This window comes from Coregonus lavaretus (assembly GCF_964263955.1).
Source record: "Coregonus lavaretus genome assembly, contig: HAP1_SCAFFOLD_7165, whole genome shotgun sequence".
In the NCBI taxonomy this organism is placed as follows: Eukaryota; Metazoa; Chordata; class Actinopteri; order Salmoniformes; family Salmonidae; genus Coregonus; species Coregonus lavaretus.
The window spans coordinates 13,951-28,399 of NW_028156954.1; the positions used below are offsets into that span (position 1 = coordinate 13,951).

The window sequence follows — 14,449 nt, forward strand, 5'->3', positions numbered from 1 at the left end:
TGCAACGCCAGGGTTGTGGGTTCGATTCCCACGGGGGGGCCAATATGAAAAATATAAAATAATGTATGCACTAACTGTATAAGAGCGTCTGCTAAATGACTACAATGTAAATGTAAAATGTATGATGGTCCCAAGGGAACGTTGTGAAAAGGTTTATATTTGGTTCTGTTAGGATGTTATCTATGGGACGTTCAATGGCCACAAGGGGACGTTTCATGATGGTCCCAAGGGAACGTTCTAGTTCCCTGTAAGTTACCAGGACGTCACTGAGGACCATGTCAGGACCTTTTGAGGACGTCACCTGATGGTCCCAAGGGATGGTCCTATCAATCTATCTATCTCTATCTCTCTCCTCTCTCTGTTTACACTATGGTGTTCTCTTTGCTGCTATAACAGCCTCCACTCTTCTGGGAAGGCTTTCCACTAGATGTTGGAACAAGAGCATTAGTGAGGTCGTACCATTATTCCTCCTCCACCAAACTTTATAGTTGGCACTATGCATTGGGGAAGGTAGTGTTCTCCTGGCGTCCGCCAAACCCAGATTTGTCCATCGGACTGCCAGATGGTGAAGTGTGATTCATCACTCCAGAGAACGCGTTTCCACTGCTCCAGAGTCCAATGGCGGCGAGCTTTACACCAATCCAGCCGACGCTTGGCATTGCGCATGGTGATCTTAGGCTTGTGTGCGGCTGCTCGGCCATGGAAACCCATTTCATGAAGTTCTTGTGCTGACGTTGCTTTTATTTAATACATTTTAGAACAAGGCTGTAACGTAACAAAATGTGTAAAAAGTCAAGGGGTCTGAAAACCAAATGCACTGGATAATGAACCATATGAACTGGGTCTGTTGTTTTGGTTCATTCCTGTCTTGAGTGTCTGCTCTGCACGTCTCCTGTTCTCTTGTTAGTCTCACTAGCTTCTCCGTTAGAGTCCAATCAGCTCATGATGCTGTGTGTGTGGGTCGGGTTGGGAGGGAGGAGGATGTTTTCCTCTGACAGACAGAATCCTGGATTCTGTTGTGTTCGTCTCATTCCAGAAACATTCCGTGGTTCTCCTCTCTAAACAACAATGTTCCCAAAACCACCAGTCTCAGTTTACACCACTGGCCTTGGACTGCTGCTGTACTGCCCTACTACACACACACACACACACACACACACACACACACACACACACACACACACACACACACACACACACACACACACACACACACACACACACACACACACACACACACACACACACACACACACACACACACACACACACACACACACACACACAGAGACACACACACACACACACACACACACACACACACACAGAGACACACACACACACACACACACACACACACACACACACATACACATACACACACACAAACAGACTTCTCCTGTGTCTCCTGTTAGCTGAGGGGAGGAGCCAGTCCTATGTGCATGGTTAATGAGGTTGTGTGTGTGTGTGTGTGTGTGTGTGTGTGTGTGTGTGTGTGTGTGTGTGTGTGTGTGTGTGTGTGTGTATGTATGTAAAGGTATCTGTGACCAACAGATGCATATCTATATTCCCAGTCATGTGAAATCCATAGATTAGGGCCTAATTTATTTATTTCAATTGACTGATTTCCTCATATGAACTGTAACTCAGTAAAATCTTTTGAAATTGTTGCATGTTGTGTTTTATATTTTTGTTCAGTCTACATTACCCGGTGTCCTCCTGTGTGTCTGTTCTCTGATAGGCTGGTCGAGGCAGTGTGAGAGCCAGTGGAAACTTCAACGCCAACCAAGATGCAGAGACACTCTACAAGGCCATGAAGGGACTGGGTCAGTGCTCTGAATATTATGACTGTCCTCGCAAAGTGAGTGAGTAAAACATGGCACCAAAGATTTGACTATGGTTTTTGTTGTTGCCATAGGAACTGATGAAGATTCCATCATGAAGTTGTTGACGTCTCGTAGCAACAGCCAGAGACAGCAGATCAAAGCTGCATACAAGACCCTGCACGGCAAGGTTAGAACACAACCACAATACAACCACATTACAACCACAACACAACCACTACACAACCACAATACAACCACAACACAACCACAACACAACCACAATACAACCACAACCACAATACAACCACAATACAACCACAACCACAATACAACCACAATACAACCACAATACAACCACAACACAACCACAATACAACCACAACACAACCACAATACAACCACAATACAACCACAATACAACCACAATACAACCACAACACAACCACAATACAACCACAATACAACCACAACACAACCACAATACAACCACAATACAACCACAACCACAATACAACCACAACCACAATACAACCACAATACAACCACAACCACAACACAACCACAATACAACCACAACCACAATACAACCACAATACAACCACAATACAACCACAATACAACCACAACACAACCACAACACAACCACAATACAACCACAACACAACCACAATACAACCACAATACAACCACAACACAACCACAACACAACCACAATACAACCACAATACAACGACAATTCAACCACAATACAACCACAACCACAATACAACCACAACCACAACACAACCACAATACAACCACAATACAACCACAACCACAACCACAATACAACCACAATACAACCACAATACAACCACAATACATCCACAACACAACCACAACCGCAATACAACCACAACCACAACACAACCACAATACAACCACAACCACAACACAACCACAATACAACCACAACCACAATACAACCACAATACAACCACAATACAACCACAATACAACCACAATACAACCACAACACAGCCACAATACAACCACAACACAACCACAATACAACAACAATACAACCACAACACAACCACAATACAACCACAACCACAATACAACCACAATACAACCACAATACAACCACAACCACAATACAACCACAACACAACCACAACACAACCACAATACAACCACAACACAACCACAACACAACCACAATACAACCACAACACAACCACAATACAACCACAATACAACCACAATACAACCACAACACAACCACAATACAACCACAACCACAATACAACCACAATACAACCACAATACAACCACAACCACAATACAACCACAACACAACCACAATACAACCACAACCACAATACAACCACAATACAACCACAATACAACCACAATACAACCACAACCACAATACAATACAACCACAATACAACCACAAAGGAGAACGCATCGTCAACTCTAACTCCCTCCCTCTCTCTCCCCTCTCTCCTCTCTCCTCTCTCCTCTCCCTCTCTCCCCTCTCCTCTCCTCTCTCTCTCCCTCTCCCCTCTCCTCTCTCTCTCTCTCTCCTCTCTCTCTCTCTCTCTCCTCTCCTCTACCTCTCTCCTCTCCCCATCTCCTCTCTCCTCTCTCCCGCTCTCCTCTCCTCTCCCTCTCTCCCCTCTCCTCTCCTCTCTCTCTCCCCTCTCTCCCCTCTCCTCTCTCTCTCTCTCTCTCTCTCTCTCTCTCTCTCTCTCTCTCTCTCTCTCCTCTCCCCATCTCCTCTCCCCTCTCTCCTCTCTCCTCTCCTCTCTCTCTCTCCCTCTCCCTCTCTTCCCTCTCCTCTCTCTCTCTCCCTCTCCCTCTCTTCCCTCTCCTCTCTCCTCTCCTCTCTCCTCTCTCCTCTCTCCAGGACCTGGTAGGTGATCTGCAGGGTGAACTGGGGGGAAAGTTTGAGACTCTGGTGGTGGCTCTGATGACTCCGCCCATCCTCTACGATGTGACATCACTACGGAACGCCATCAAGGTATTTGACCCGGGTCTAGTGATGTCATATCCTGTGAGTGACGATTTGATATCATAGTGACTGTGTGCCGATGTCATAGTGACAGTGTGCTGTTGTCACGGTGTAGGGGGCGGGGACTGAAGAGAAGGTGCTGATTGAGATCCTGTCTTCTAGAACGGCCCAGCAGATTAAGGACATCACTGCTGCTTACCGCCAGGGTAAACACACACACACACACACACACACACACACACACACACACACACACACACACACACACACACACACACACACACACACACACACACACACACACGGTACACACACACACACACACACACACACACACACACACACACACACACACACACACACACACACACACACGGTACACGGTACACACGGTACACGGTACACACACACACACACACACGGTACACACACACACACACACACACACACACACACACACACACACACACGGTACACACACACACACACACACACACGGTACACGGTACACACACACACACACCGTACACGGTACACACACACACACACACACACACACACACACACGGTACACGGTACACACACACACACACAGTACACGGTACACACACACACACGGTACACACACACACACACACACACACGGTACATGGTACACACACACACACACACACACACACGGTACACGGTACACACACACACACACGGTACACGGTACACACACACACACACACACACACACACACACACACGGTACACGGTACACACACACACACACGGTACACGGTACACACACACACACACGGTACACGGTACACACACACACACACACACACACACACCGGTACACGGTACACACACACACGGTACACGGTACACACACACACACACACACACACGGTACACGGTACACACACACACACACACACACACACACACCGGTACACGGTACACACACACACACAGACTCCCTGATTGTGTGTGTCTTCCAGAGTATGATGCAGACCTGGAGGAGGATATAACTGGAGACACATCAGGTCACTTCAGGAGACTGCTGGTCATCCTGCTACAGGTGAGGGGTCAAAGGTCAGGGGAATATAGATCTGACAGATATAGATGTGTGGGACATAGATCTGACAGATATAGATGTGTGGGACATAGATCTGACAGATATAGATGTGTGGGACATAGATCTGACAGATATAGATGTGTGGAACATAAATGTGCTCTCTCCTCTCAGGCCAGCAGACAGCAGGGAGTACAGGAGGGAACATAGAGACTGATGCGCAGGTAAGAGAGAGCGACTGTGTGTGTGTGTGAGAGAGAGAGAGAGAGAGAGAGAGAGAGAGAGAGAGAGAGAGAGAGAGAGAGAGAGAGAGAGAGAGAGAGAGAGAGAGAGAGAGAGAGAGAGAGAGAGAGAGAGAGAGAGAGAGAGAGAGAATCACGTGTGTATATCTGAAATATGTGATAGAAATCAGATTTACTGCTCATTCACAATGACTTCTTTGACTTGGGTTCTGCTCAGGGGTGTGTGAGAAAGTGTGTGTGTGTGTGACGGTTATGTGTGTGTAAAATAACACTCCTTACACAGGCACCCCTTGTGTAAGCGTGTGTGTGTTGGTGTGTGAGAGGCAGAAGGTGTGTTGATAGTGATAACCAGAAGTGTTGAATGCTGCCATCTGGTGGTCATATTGAGACAGAGCAACAGAAGGTGTGTTGATAAAATTATGTGTATTTACAACAGATGGTGGTTTCAGAATCAAACCAAAACCCCCCAAATCACTTCAAAAATCCAGAAAGAAAATCCCCAAATCAGCAAGTCCAATGAATCCAGAAAATAACAAGGTTTCTAACCAGTTCAGTAGGACAGTTCAATATAATAGGTTTCTGACCAGTTCAGTTGGACAGTTCAATAAAATAGGTTTCTAACCAGTTCAGTTGGACAGTTCAATACAATAGGTTTCTGACCAGTTCAGTTGGACAGTTCAATACAATAGGTTTCTAACCAGTTCAGTAGCGCACAGTTCAAATCAATAATCTAAAGGAAAATAAAAAGCCTTCCATACTAACCCCTAACGCTTTGGTCTAAAAGAAGTCCACAAAGTAAAACGTGGTTTGATTATCAAGACAATATCCCTGCAGTGCCTTCAGAAGGCATGTTGTTGTTACCAAGTGGGATTTAATTGTCATTTTTGGTCAACAAAATACTCTAATTTCAAAGTGGAAGAAAACTTCTAACATTTATTAAAACATGATTGAAGAATAAAACACTAATACTTGCCTTTGGAAAGTATTCAGACCCCTTGACTTCTTCCTAATTTTGTTACGTTACAGCCTTATTCTAAAATGGATTAAATAGTTTTTTTCCCCTCTCATCAATCTACACACAATACCCCATAATGACAAAGCAAAAACAGGTTTTTATAATTTTTTTGTAATTTATTACAAATAAAAAACGGATTACATTTACATAAGTATTCAGACCCTTTACTCAGTACTTTGAAGCACCTTTGGCAGCGATTACAGCCTTGAGTCTTCTTGGGTATGACGCTACAAGCTTGGCACACCTGTATTTGGAGAGTTTCTCCCGTTCTTCTCTGCAGATCCTCTCAAGCTCTGTCAGGTTGGATGGGGAGCGTCGCTGCATAGCTATTTTCAGGTCTCTCCAGAGATGTTCGATCGGGTTCAAGTCCGGGCTCTGGCTGGGCCACTCAAGGACATTCAGAGACTTGTCCCGAAGCCACTCCTGCATTGTCTTGGCTGTGTGCTTAGGGTTGTTGTCCTGTTGGAAGGTGAACCTTTGCCCCAGTCTGAGGTCCTGAGCGCTCTGGAGCAGGTTTTCATCAAGGATCTCTCTGCACTTTGCTCCGTTCATCTTTCCCTCGATCCTAACTAGTATCCCAGTCCCTGCCGCTGAAAAAACATCCCCACAGCATGATGCTGCCATCACAATGCTTCACCATAGAGATGGTGCCAGGTTTCCTCCAGACGTGACGCTTGGCATACAGGCCAAAGAGTTCAATCTTGGTTTCATCAGACCAGAGAATCTTGTTTCTCATGGTCTGAGAGTCTTTAGGTGCCTTTTGGCAAACTCCAAGCGGACTGTCATGTGTCTTTTACTGAGGAGTGGCTTCCATCTGGCCACTCTACCATAAAGACCTAATTGGTGGAGTGCTGCAGAGATGGTTGTACTTCTGGAAGGTTCTCCCATCTCCACAGAGGATCTATGGGGCTCTGTCAGAGTGACCATCGGGTTCTTGGTCACCTCCCTGACCAAGTCCCTTCTCCCCTGATTGCTCAGTTTGGCCGGACGGCCAGCTCTAGGAAGAGTCTTGGTGGTTCCAAACTTCTTCCATTTAAGAATGATGGAGGCCACTGTGTTCTTGGGGACCTTCAATGCTGCAGACATTTTTTGGTACCCTTCCCCAGCTCTGTGCCTCGATACAATCCTGTCTCGGAACTCTACGGACAATTCCTTCAACCAATTCCTTCAACCTGCACTGTCAACTGTGGGACCTTGTATAGACAGGTGTGTTGCTTTCCAAATCATGTCCAATCAATTTAATTTACCACAGGTGGACTCCAATCAAATTGTAGAAACATCTCAAGGATGATAAGTGGAAACAGGATGCACCTGAGCTCAATTTGGAGTCTCATAGCAAAGGGTCTGAACACTTATGTAAATAAGGTATTTTTCTGTTTTTATTTTTAATAAATTTGCAAACATATATAAAAACCTGTTTTCGCTTTGTCATTATGGAGTATTGTGTGTAGATTACTGAGTTTTTATTTAATCCATTTTAGAATAAGGCTGTAACATAACAAAATGTGGAAAAGGTCAAGGGGTCTGAATACTTTCTGAAGGCGCTGTATATCTTGATTAGATAAGTATTCACCCCCCTGAGACAATACATGTTAGAAACACCTTTGGCAGCAATTACAGCTGTTAGTCTTTGTACAATATTTGCCCATTATTCTTTAAATAATTCTTCAAGCACTGTCAAGTTGGTTGTTGATCATTGCTAGACAACCATTTTCAAGTCTTGCCAGAGATTTTCAAGCCGATGTAAGTCAAAACTCTAACTAGGCCAGTCCGGAACATTCCATTTCATCTTGGTAAGCAACTCCAGTGTAGATTTGGCCTTGTTAGAGTTTTGACTTACATCGGCTTGAAAATCTCTGGCAAGACTTGAAAATGGTTGTCTAGCAATGAGGGTCTGCTTTCCAACAAACCTGGTTCAGTCTGTTGGAAAGCAGACTGAACCAGGTTTTCCTCTAGGATTTTTCCTGTGCTTAGCTGTATTCCATTTATTTTTTACCAAAAAAGTCCCTAGTCCTTGCCGATGACAAGCAAGCATACCCATAACATGATGCAGCCATCACCGTGCTTGAAAATACAAAGAGTGGTACTCAGTGTTGTGTTGTGTTGCTTTTGCCACAAACATAACGCTTTGTATTCAGGACAAAAGTTTTGCAGTTTTACAGTTTTCCAAGTACCTTATTCTACACAGGCTTCCTTCTTTTCACTTTGTCATTTAGGTTTAGTAATGTGGAGTAATTTTTAAACTAACAACAGTTTTTTAGAGACCAAACATTTCTGATTCTGACCACAACAGCACTCTGCCAGGAGCCTCCTTTACAACAGCTATAGAGCTTTTATACAGCAGGTCAGTACCATCAGTTATTTCACTGTGTGTGTGTGTGTGTGTGTGTGTGTGTGTGTGTGTGTGTGTGTGTGTGGTGTGTGTGTGGTGTGTGTGTGTGTGTGTGTGTGTGTGTGTGTGTGGTGTGTGTGTGTGTGTGTGTGTGTGTGTGTGTGTGTGTGTGTGTGTAGACTTTGTTCTCTGCAGGAGAGAAGAAGTTTGGGACAGATGAAGACCAGTTCATCACCATCCTGGGGAACAGGAGCGCTGAACACCTGAGGAGAGGTGTGTTGAGTGTGTGAGAGAGGGAGGTCTGTGTTTATAAAGGTTATCAACACACACACACGCTCCCTCTCTCTGACATCGACGTGTGTGTGTGTGTGTGTGTATCAGTGTTTGCTGCGTACATGAAGCTGGCGGGGTATGAGATGGAAGAGAGTGTTCAGAGAGAGACTTCTGGAGGACTGAGAGACCTGCTGCTGGCCGTGGGTAAGTCTCACACACACCACACACAACAGAACACAACACACACACACCACACCACATCACATCACACACACACACACACACACACACCACACACACACACACACACACCACATATTCATTTAGTAATTTATACAATGAAAACATAAATGTCGCTAGAAACCTCTCCCTGACTAGTTCAATAGTTCACTGGTCTTCATAGATCTAAAGGAATGATAGTAACCATAGTAACTGGTTCCACCTATCTACATTTACAGGAGGCAAGATCAGGTGGGACCATTCTAGCCAATGAGAGGGCAGATGGGTGTGTGAATTACATTTACATTTACGTCATTTAGCTCTTATCCAGAGCGACTTACAAATTGGTGCATTCACCTTATAGCCAGTGGGATAACCACTTTACAATATATATATATATTGTTTTCTTTCTTTGGGGTGGGGTAAGGGGGGGTAGAAGGATTGCTTTATCCTATCCCAGGTATTCCTTAAAGAGGTGGGGTTTCAAGTGTCTCCGGAAGGTGGTGAGTGACTCCGCTGTCCTGGCGTCGTGAGGGAGCTTGTTCCACCATTGGGGTGCCAGAGCAGCGAACAGTTTTGACTGGGCGGAGCGGGAACTGTGCTTCCGCAGAGGTAGGGGGGCCAGCAGGCCAGAGGTGGATGAACGCAATGCCCTCGTTTGGGTGTAGGGACTGATCAGAGCCTGAAGGTACGGAGGTGCCGTTCCCCTCACCGCTCCGTAGGCAAGCACCATGGTCTTGTAGCAGATGCGAGCTTCAACTGGAAGCCAGTGGAGTGTGCGGAGGAGGGGGGTGACGTGAGAGAACTTGAGAAGGTTGAACACCAGACGGGCTGCGGCATTCTGGATGAGTTGTAGGGGTTTAATGGCACAGGCAGGGAGCCCAGCCAACAGCGAGTTGCAGTAATCCAGACGGGAGATGACAAGTGTCTGGATTAGGACCTGTGCCGCTTCCTGTGTAAGGCAGGGTCGTACTCTCCGAATGTTGTAGAGCATGAACCTACAGGATCGGGTCACCGCCTTGATGTTAGCGGAGAACGACAGGTTGTTGTCCAGGGTCACGCCAAGGCTCTTCGCACTCTGGGAGGAGGACACAACAGAGTTGTCAACCGTGATGGCGAGATCATGGAGCGGGCAGTCCTTCCCCGGGAGGAAGAGCAGCTCCGTCTTGTCGAGGTTCAGCTTGAGGTGGTGATCCGTCATCCACACTGATATGTCTGCCAGACATGCAGAGATGCGATTCGCCACCTGGTTATCAGAAGGGGGAAAGGAGAAGATTGGTTGTGTGTCGTCTTCGTAGCAATGATAGGAGAGGCCATGTGAGGATATGACAGAGCCAAGTGACTTGGTGTATAGCGAGAATAGGAGAGGGCCTAGAACTGAGCCCTGGGGGACACCAGTGGTGAGAGCACGTGGTGCGGAGACAGATTCTCGCCACGCCACTTGGTAGGAGCGACCGGTCAGGTAGGACGCAATCCAATAGTGAGCCGCGCCGGAGATGCCCAGCTCGGAGAGGGTGGAGAGGAGGATCTGATGGTTCACAGTATCAAAGGCAGCAGACAGGTCTAGAAGGACAAGAGCAGAGGAGACAGAGTTAGCTTTAGCAGTGCGGAGAGCCTCCGTTACACAGAGAAGAGCAGTCTCAGTTGAATGACCAGTCTTGAAACCTGACTGGTTTGGATCAAGAAGGTCATTGAGAGAGATAGCAAGAGAGTTGGCTAAAGACGGCAGGCTCAAGAGTTTTGGAGAGAAAAGAAAGAAGGGATACTGGTCTGTAGTTGTTGACATCAGAGGGATCGAGTGTTGGTTTTTAGAGAAGGGGTGCAACTCTCGCTCTTTTGAAGACGGAAGGGACATAGCCAGCGGTCAAGGATGAGTTGATGAGCGAGGTGAGGTAAGGGAGAAGGTCACCGGAGATGGTCTGGAGAAGAGAGGAGGGGCAGGTTGTTGGGCGGCCGGCCGTCACAAGTCGCAAGATTTTATCTGGAGAGAGAGGGGAGAAAGAAGTCAAAGCATAGGGTAGGGTAGTGTGAGCAGGACCAGCAGTGTCATTTGACTTAACAAACGAGGATCGGATGTCGTCAACCTTCTTTTCAAAATGGTTGACGAAGTCATCCACAGAGAGGGAGGAGGGGGGGAGGGGGAGGAGGATTCAGCAGGGAGGAGAAGGTGGCAAAGAGCTTCCTAGGGTTAGAGGCAGATGCTTGGAATTTAGAGTGGTAGAAAGTGGCTTTAGCAGCAGAAACAGATGAAGAAAATGTAGAGAGGAGGGAGTGAAAAGATGCCAGGTCTGCAGGGAGTCTAGTTTTCCTCCATTTCCGCTCGACTGCCCGGGTCCCTGTTCTGTGAGCTCGCAATGAGTCATCAAGCCACGGAGCAGGAGGGGAGGACCGAGCCGGCCGGGAGGATAGGGGACATAGAGAGTCAAAGGATGCAGAACGGGAGGAGAGGAGGGTTGAGGAGGCAGAATCAGGAGATTGGAGGGAGAAGGATTGAGCAGAGGGAAGAGATGATAGGATGGAAGAGGAGAGAGTAGCGGGAGAGAGAGAGCGAAGGTTGCGGTGGCGCATTACCATCTGAGTAGTGGCAGAGTGAGTAGTGTTGGAGGAGAGGGAGAGAGAAAAGGATACAAAGTAGTGGTCGGAGACATGGAGGGGAGTTGCAGTGAGATTAGTAGAAGAACAGCATCTAGTAAAGATGAGGTCAAGCGTATTGCCTGCCTTGTGAGTAGGGGGGGACGGTGAGAGGGTGAGGTCAAAAGAGGAGAGGAGTGGAAAGAAGGAGGCAGAGAGAAATGAGTCAAAGGTAGACGTAGGGAGGTTGAAGTCACCCAGAACTGTGAGGGGTGAGCCGTCCTCAGGAAAGGAACTTATCAAGGCGTCAAGCTCATTGATGAACTCTCCAAGGGAACCTGGAGGGCGATAAATGACAAGGATGTTAAGCTTGAATGGGCTAGTGACTGTGACAGCATGGAATTCAAATGAGGAGATAGACAGATGGGTCAGGGGAAAAATAGAGAATGTCCACTTGGGAGAGATGAGGATTCCTGTGCCACCACCCGCTGACCAGATGCTCTCGGGGTATGCGAGAACACATGGTCAGACGAGGAGAGAGCAGTAGGAGTAGCAGTGTTTTCAGTGGTAATCCATGTTTCCGTCAGAGCCAAGAAGTCGAGGGACCGGAGGGTAGCATAGGCTGAGATGAACTCTGCCTTGTTGGCAGCAGAACGGCAGTTCCAGAGGCTGCCTGAGACCTGGAACTCCACGTGGGTGGTGCGTGCAGGGACCACCAGGTTAGAGAGGCAGCAGCCACGCGGTGTGAGGCGTTTGTATAGCCTATGCAGAGAGGAGAGAACAGGGATAGGCAGAGGCATAGTTGACAGGCTGCAGCAGATGGCTACAATAATGCAGAGGAGATCGGAATGAAATGAACTAAACATCTGGGAAAGGAGAGAGCGGGGCCTCCCTCACTTACGTTTCACTGAAACACCCAAATATAACTCTCCCCACTTCCACCTCAGAAACTATAATTGTTGTAAACTACAGCGGTTCAATGTTTTCTAGGAATATACTCTAACTTAGTTTATTCAGCTAGCTAACTTGGTACAGTATTCTTCCGTGAAAATCGTCCAGGGCACCTAGTCGTATGACGTCACAGCCAGCTAGCATGCCGGACTCCAGCAACACGGTTTAGCACCAATACTCGGCCACAACAAACCACCAGTGTGTCAACACGCCAAGCAGATCATTTGTGTCCGTGTCTAACGTTGTGGGTTAGTCCCGACAGCTTGAGCGAGTCCGTCGTCAACTTATTCAGCCAGCTAGTTAGCTAGAATAGTTAGCATACTAGCTAGCCATTGCTTTCAGACAAAGAAGTAACCCCTCCTCCCACGGCACGAACACAGAGAGAGCCAAGCTAACGTTAACTAATCACCCATGTCCCGAATTCCCTTGAACGACTCTGGCTACCAATATGTAAAAACAAAACACAAATGTAGGTTATAACTTACCCCTAGCAGCTACTGTTAGCTAGCCAAGTGCAAAGCTAGCCACTGAATTGACTCAGCCAGTTCGCGTCTGTTCGCCAGGTCGTTCCAGCTATTGTTTACTAGTTGCTATCCAGATAGCAACAAGCTAGCTACATTTCAAGCACAGTAGCCACTTACTACCTAACGTTAACGGTTCAGACAATGAGGTTAGAAAACAGCTGAATGGTAGGCATTATTGTATGTAATTATTGTAGGCAGCTAGCTGGCGTAATTACAGGCACTCTCAGGCGTGAAACAACTATCCACAGTTGCTAATAGTTGCCAGTAGCTACCCGCTAGCTAGTCCAGGTAGTGGGTTAGCTAGCTAGCTTCGTGCTTCACCGGGCTCAGCCGAATACAATACTAACCTACAATAATTACATACAACAACCCACGATAACTACCTACAATACCTAACTACAATCTAAATACATAGTTTAAGCTTTACTCGACAAAGCCCAAGCTATGTATATAAGCCATATGAGCCAAGCTTACCTCCCGCCAGAGAGAGACACAACCTCACCCGACACGACCTCACCATCATTCTAAAGGAATGACAGGGGGGTAGTAACTGGTTCAACTACCTCCACCTATCTAAAGGAATGACAGGGGGGTAGTAACTGGTTCAACTACCTCCACCTATCTAAAGGAATGACAGGGGGGTAGTAACTGGTGGAAACTCCACCTCTCTCTCTCCTCTCTCTCTCTCTCTCTCTCTCTCTCTCCCAATAGCAAGGCTATGCTCACTGAGTCTGTACATAGTCAAAGCTTTCCTTAATTTTGGGTCAGTCACAGTGGTCAGGTACAGTGGAGAAAAAAAGTATTTAGTCAGCCACCAATTGTGCAAGTTCTCCCACTTAAAAAGATGAGAGAGGCCTGTAATTTCCATCATAGGTACACGTCAACTATGACAGACAAAATGAGAAAAAAAAATCCAGAAAATCACATTGTAGGATTTTTTATGCATTTATTTGCAAATTATGGTGGAAAATAAGTATTTGGTCAATATCAGCCAAGCTTACCTCCCACCAGAGAGAGACACAACCTCACCCGACACGACCTCACCACCTATCTCTCTCTCCTCTCTCTCTCCTCTCTCCCTCCTCTCTCTCCTCTCTTCCTCCTCTCTCTCCTCTCTTCCTCCTCTCTCTCCTCTCTTCCTCCTCTCTCTCCTCTTCCTCCTCTCTCCTCTCTCTTCTCTCTCTCCAATTCAATTTAAGGGCTTTATTGGCATTGGAAACATATTTTTGCCAAAGCAAGTGAAATAGATAATAAAAAATGAACAGTAAACATTACACTAATAAAGACATTTCAAATGTCATATTATGTATATATACAGTGTTATAACAATGTGCAAATAGTTAAAGTACAAAAAGGGAAAATAAATGAACATAAATATTGGTTGTATTTACAATGGTTTGTTCTTCACTGGTTGCCCTTTTCTTGTGGCAA

The 14,449-nt window shown here is 46.5% G+C and overlaps 1 pseudogene across 1 annotated transcript; it reads left to right on the forward strand.

Annotated features, from left to right (window-relative positions):
* Positions 1–1,741: 1,741 nt before the first annotated feature.
* LOC311125995 (annexin A5-like) lies at positions 1,742–8,957 on the forward strand (annotated as a pseudogene). Its single transcript has 8 exons — positions 1,742–1,826; positions 1,919–2,013; positions 3,721–3,834; positions 3,941–4,031; positions 4,818–4,897; positions 5,066–5,115; positions 8,660–8,753; positions 8,862–8,957. The product of its transcript is annotated as an annexin A5-like (transcript).
* The last annotated feature ends 5,492 nt before the right edge of the window (positions 8,958–14,449 follow it).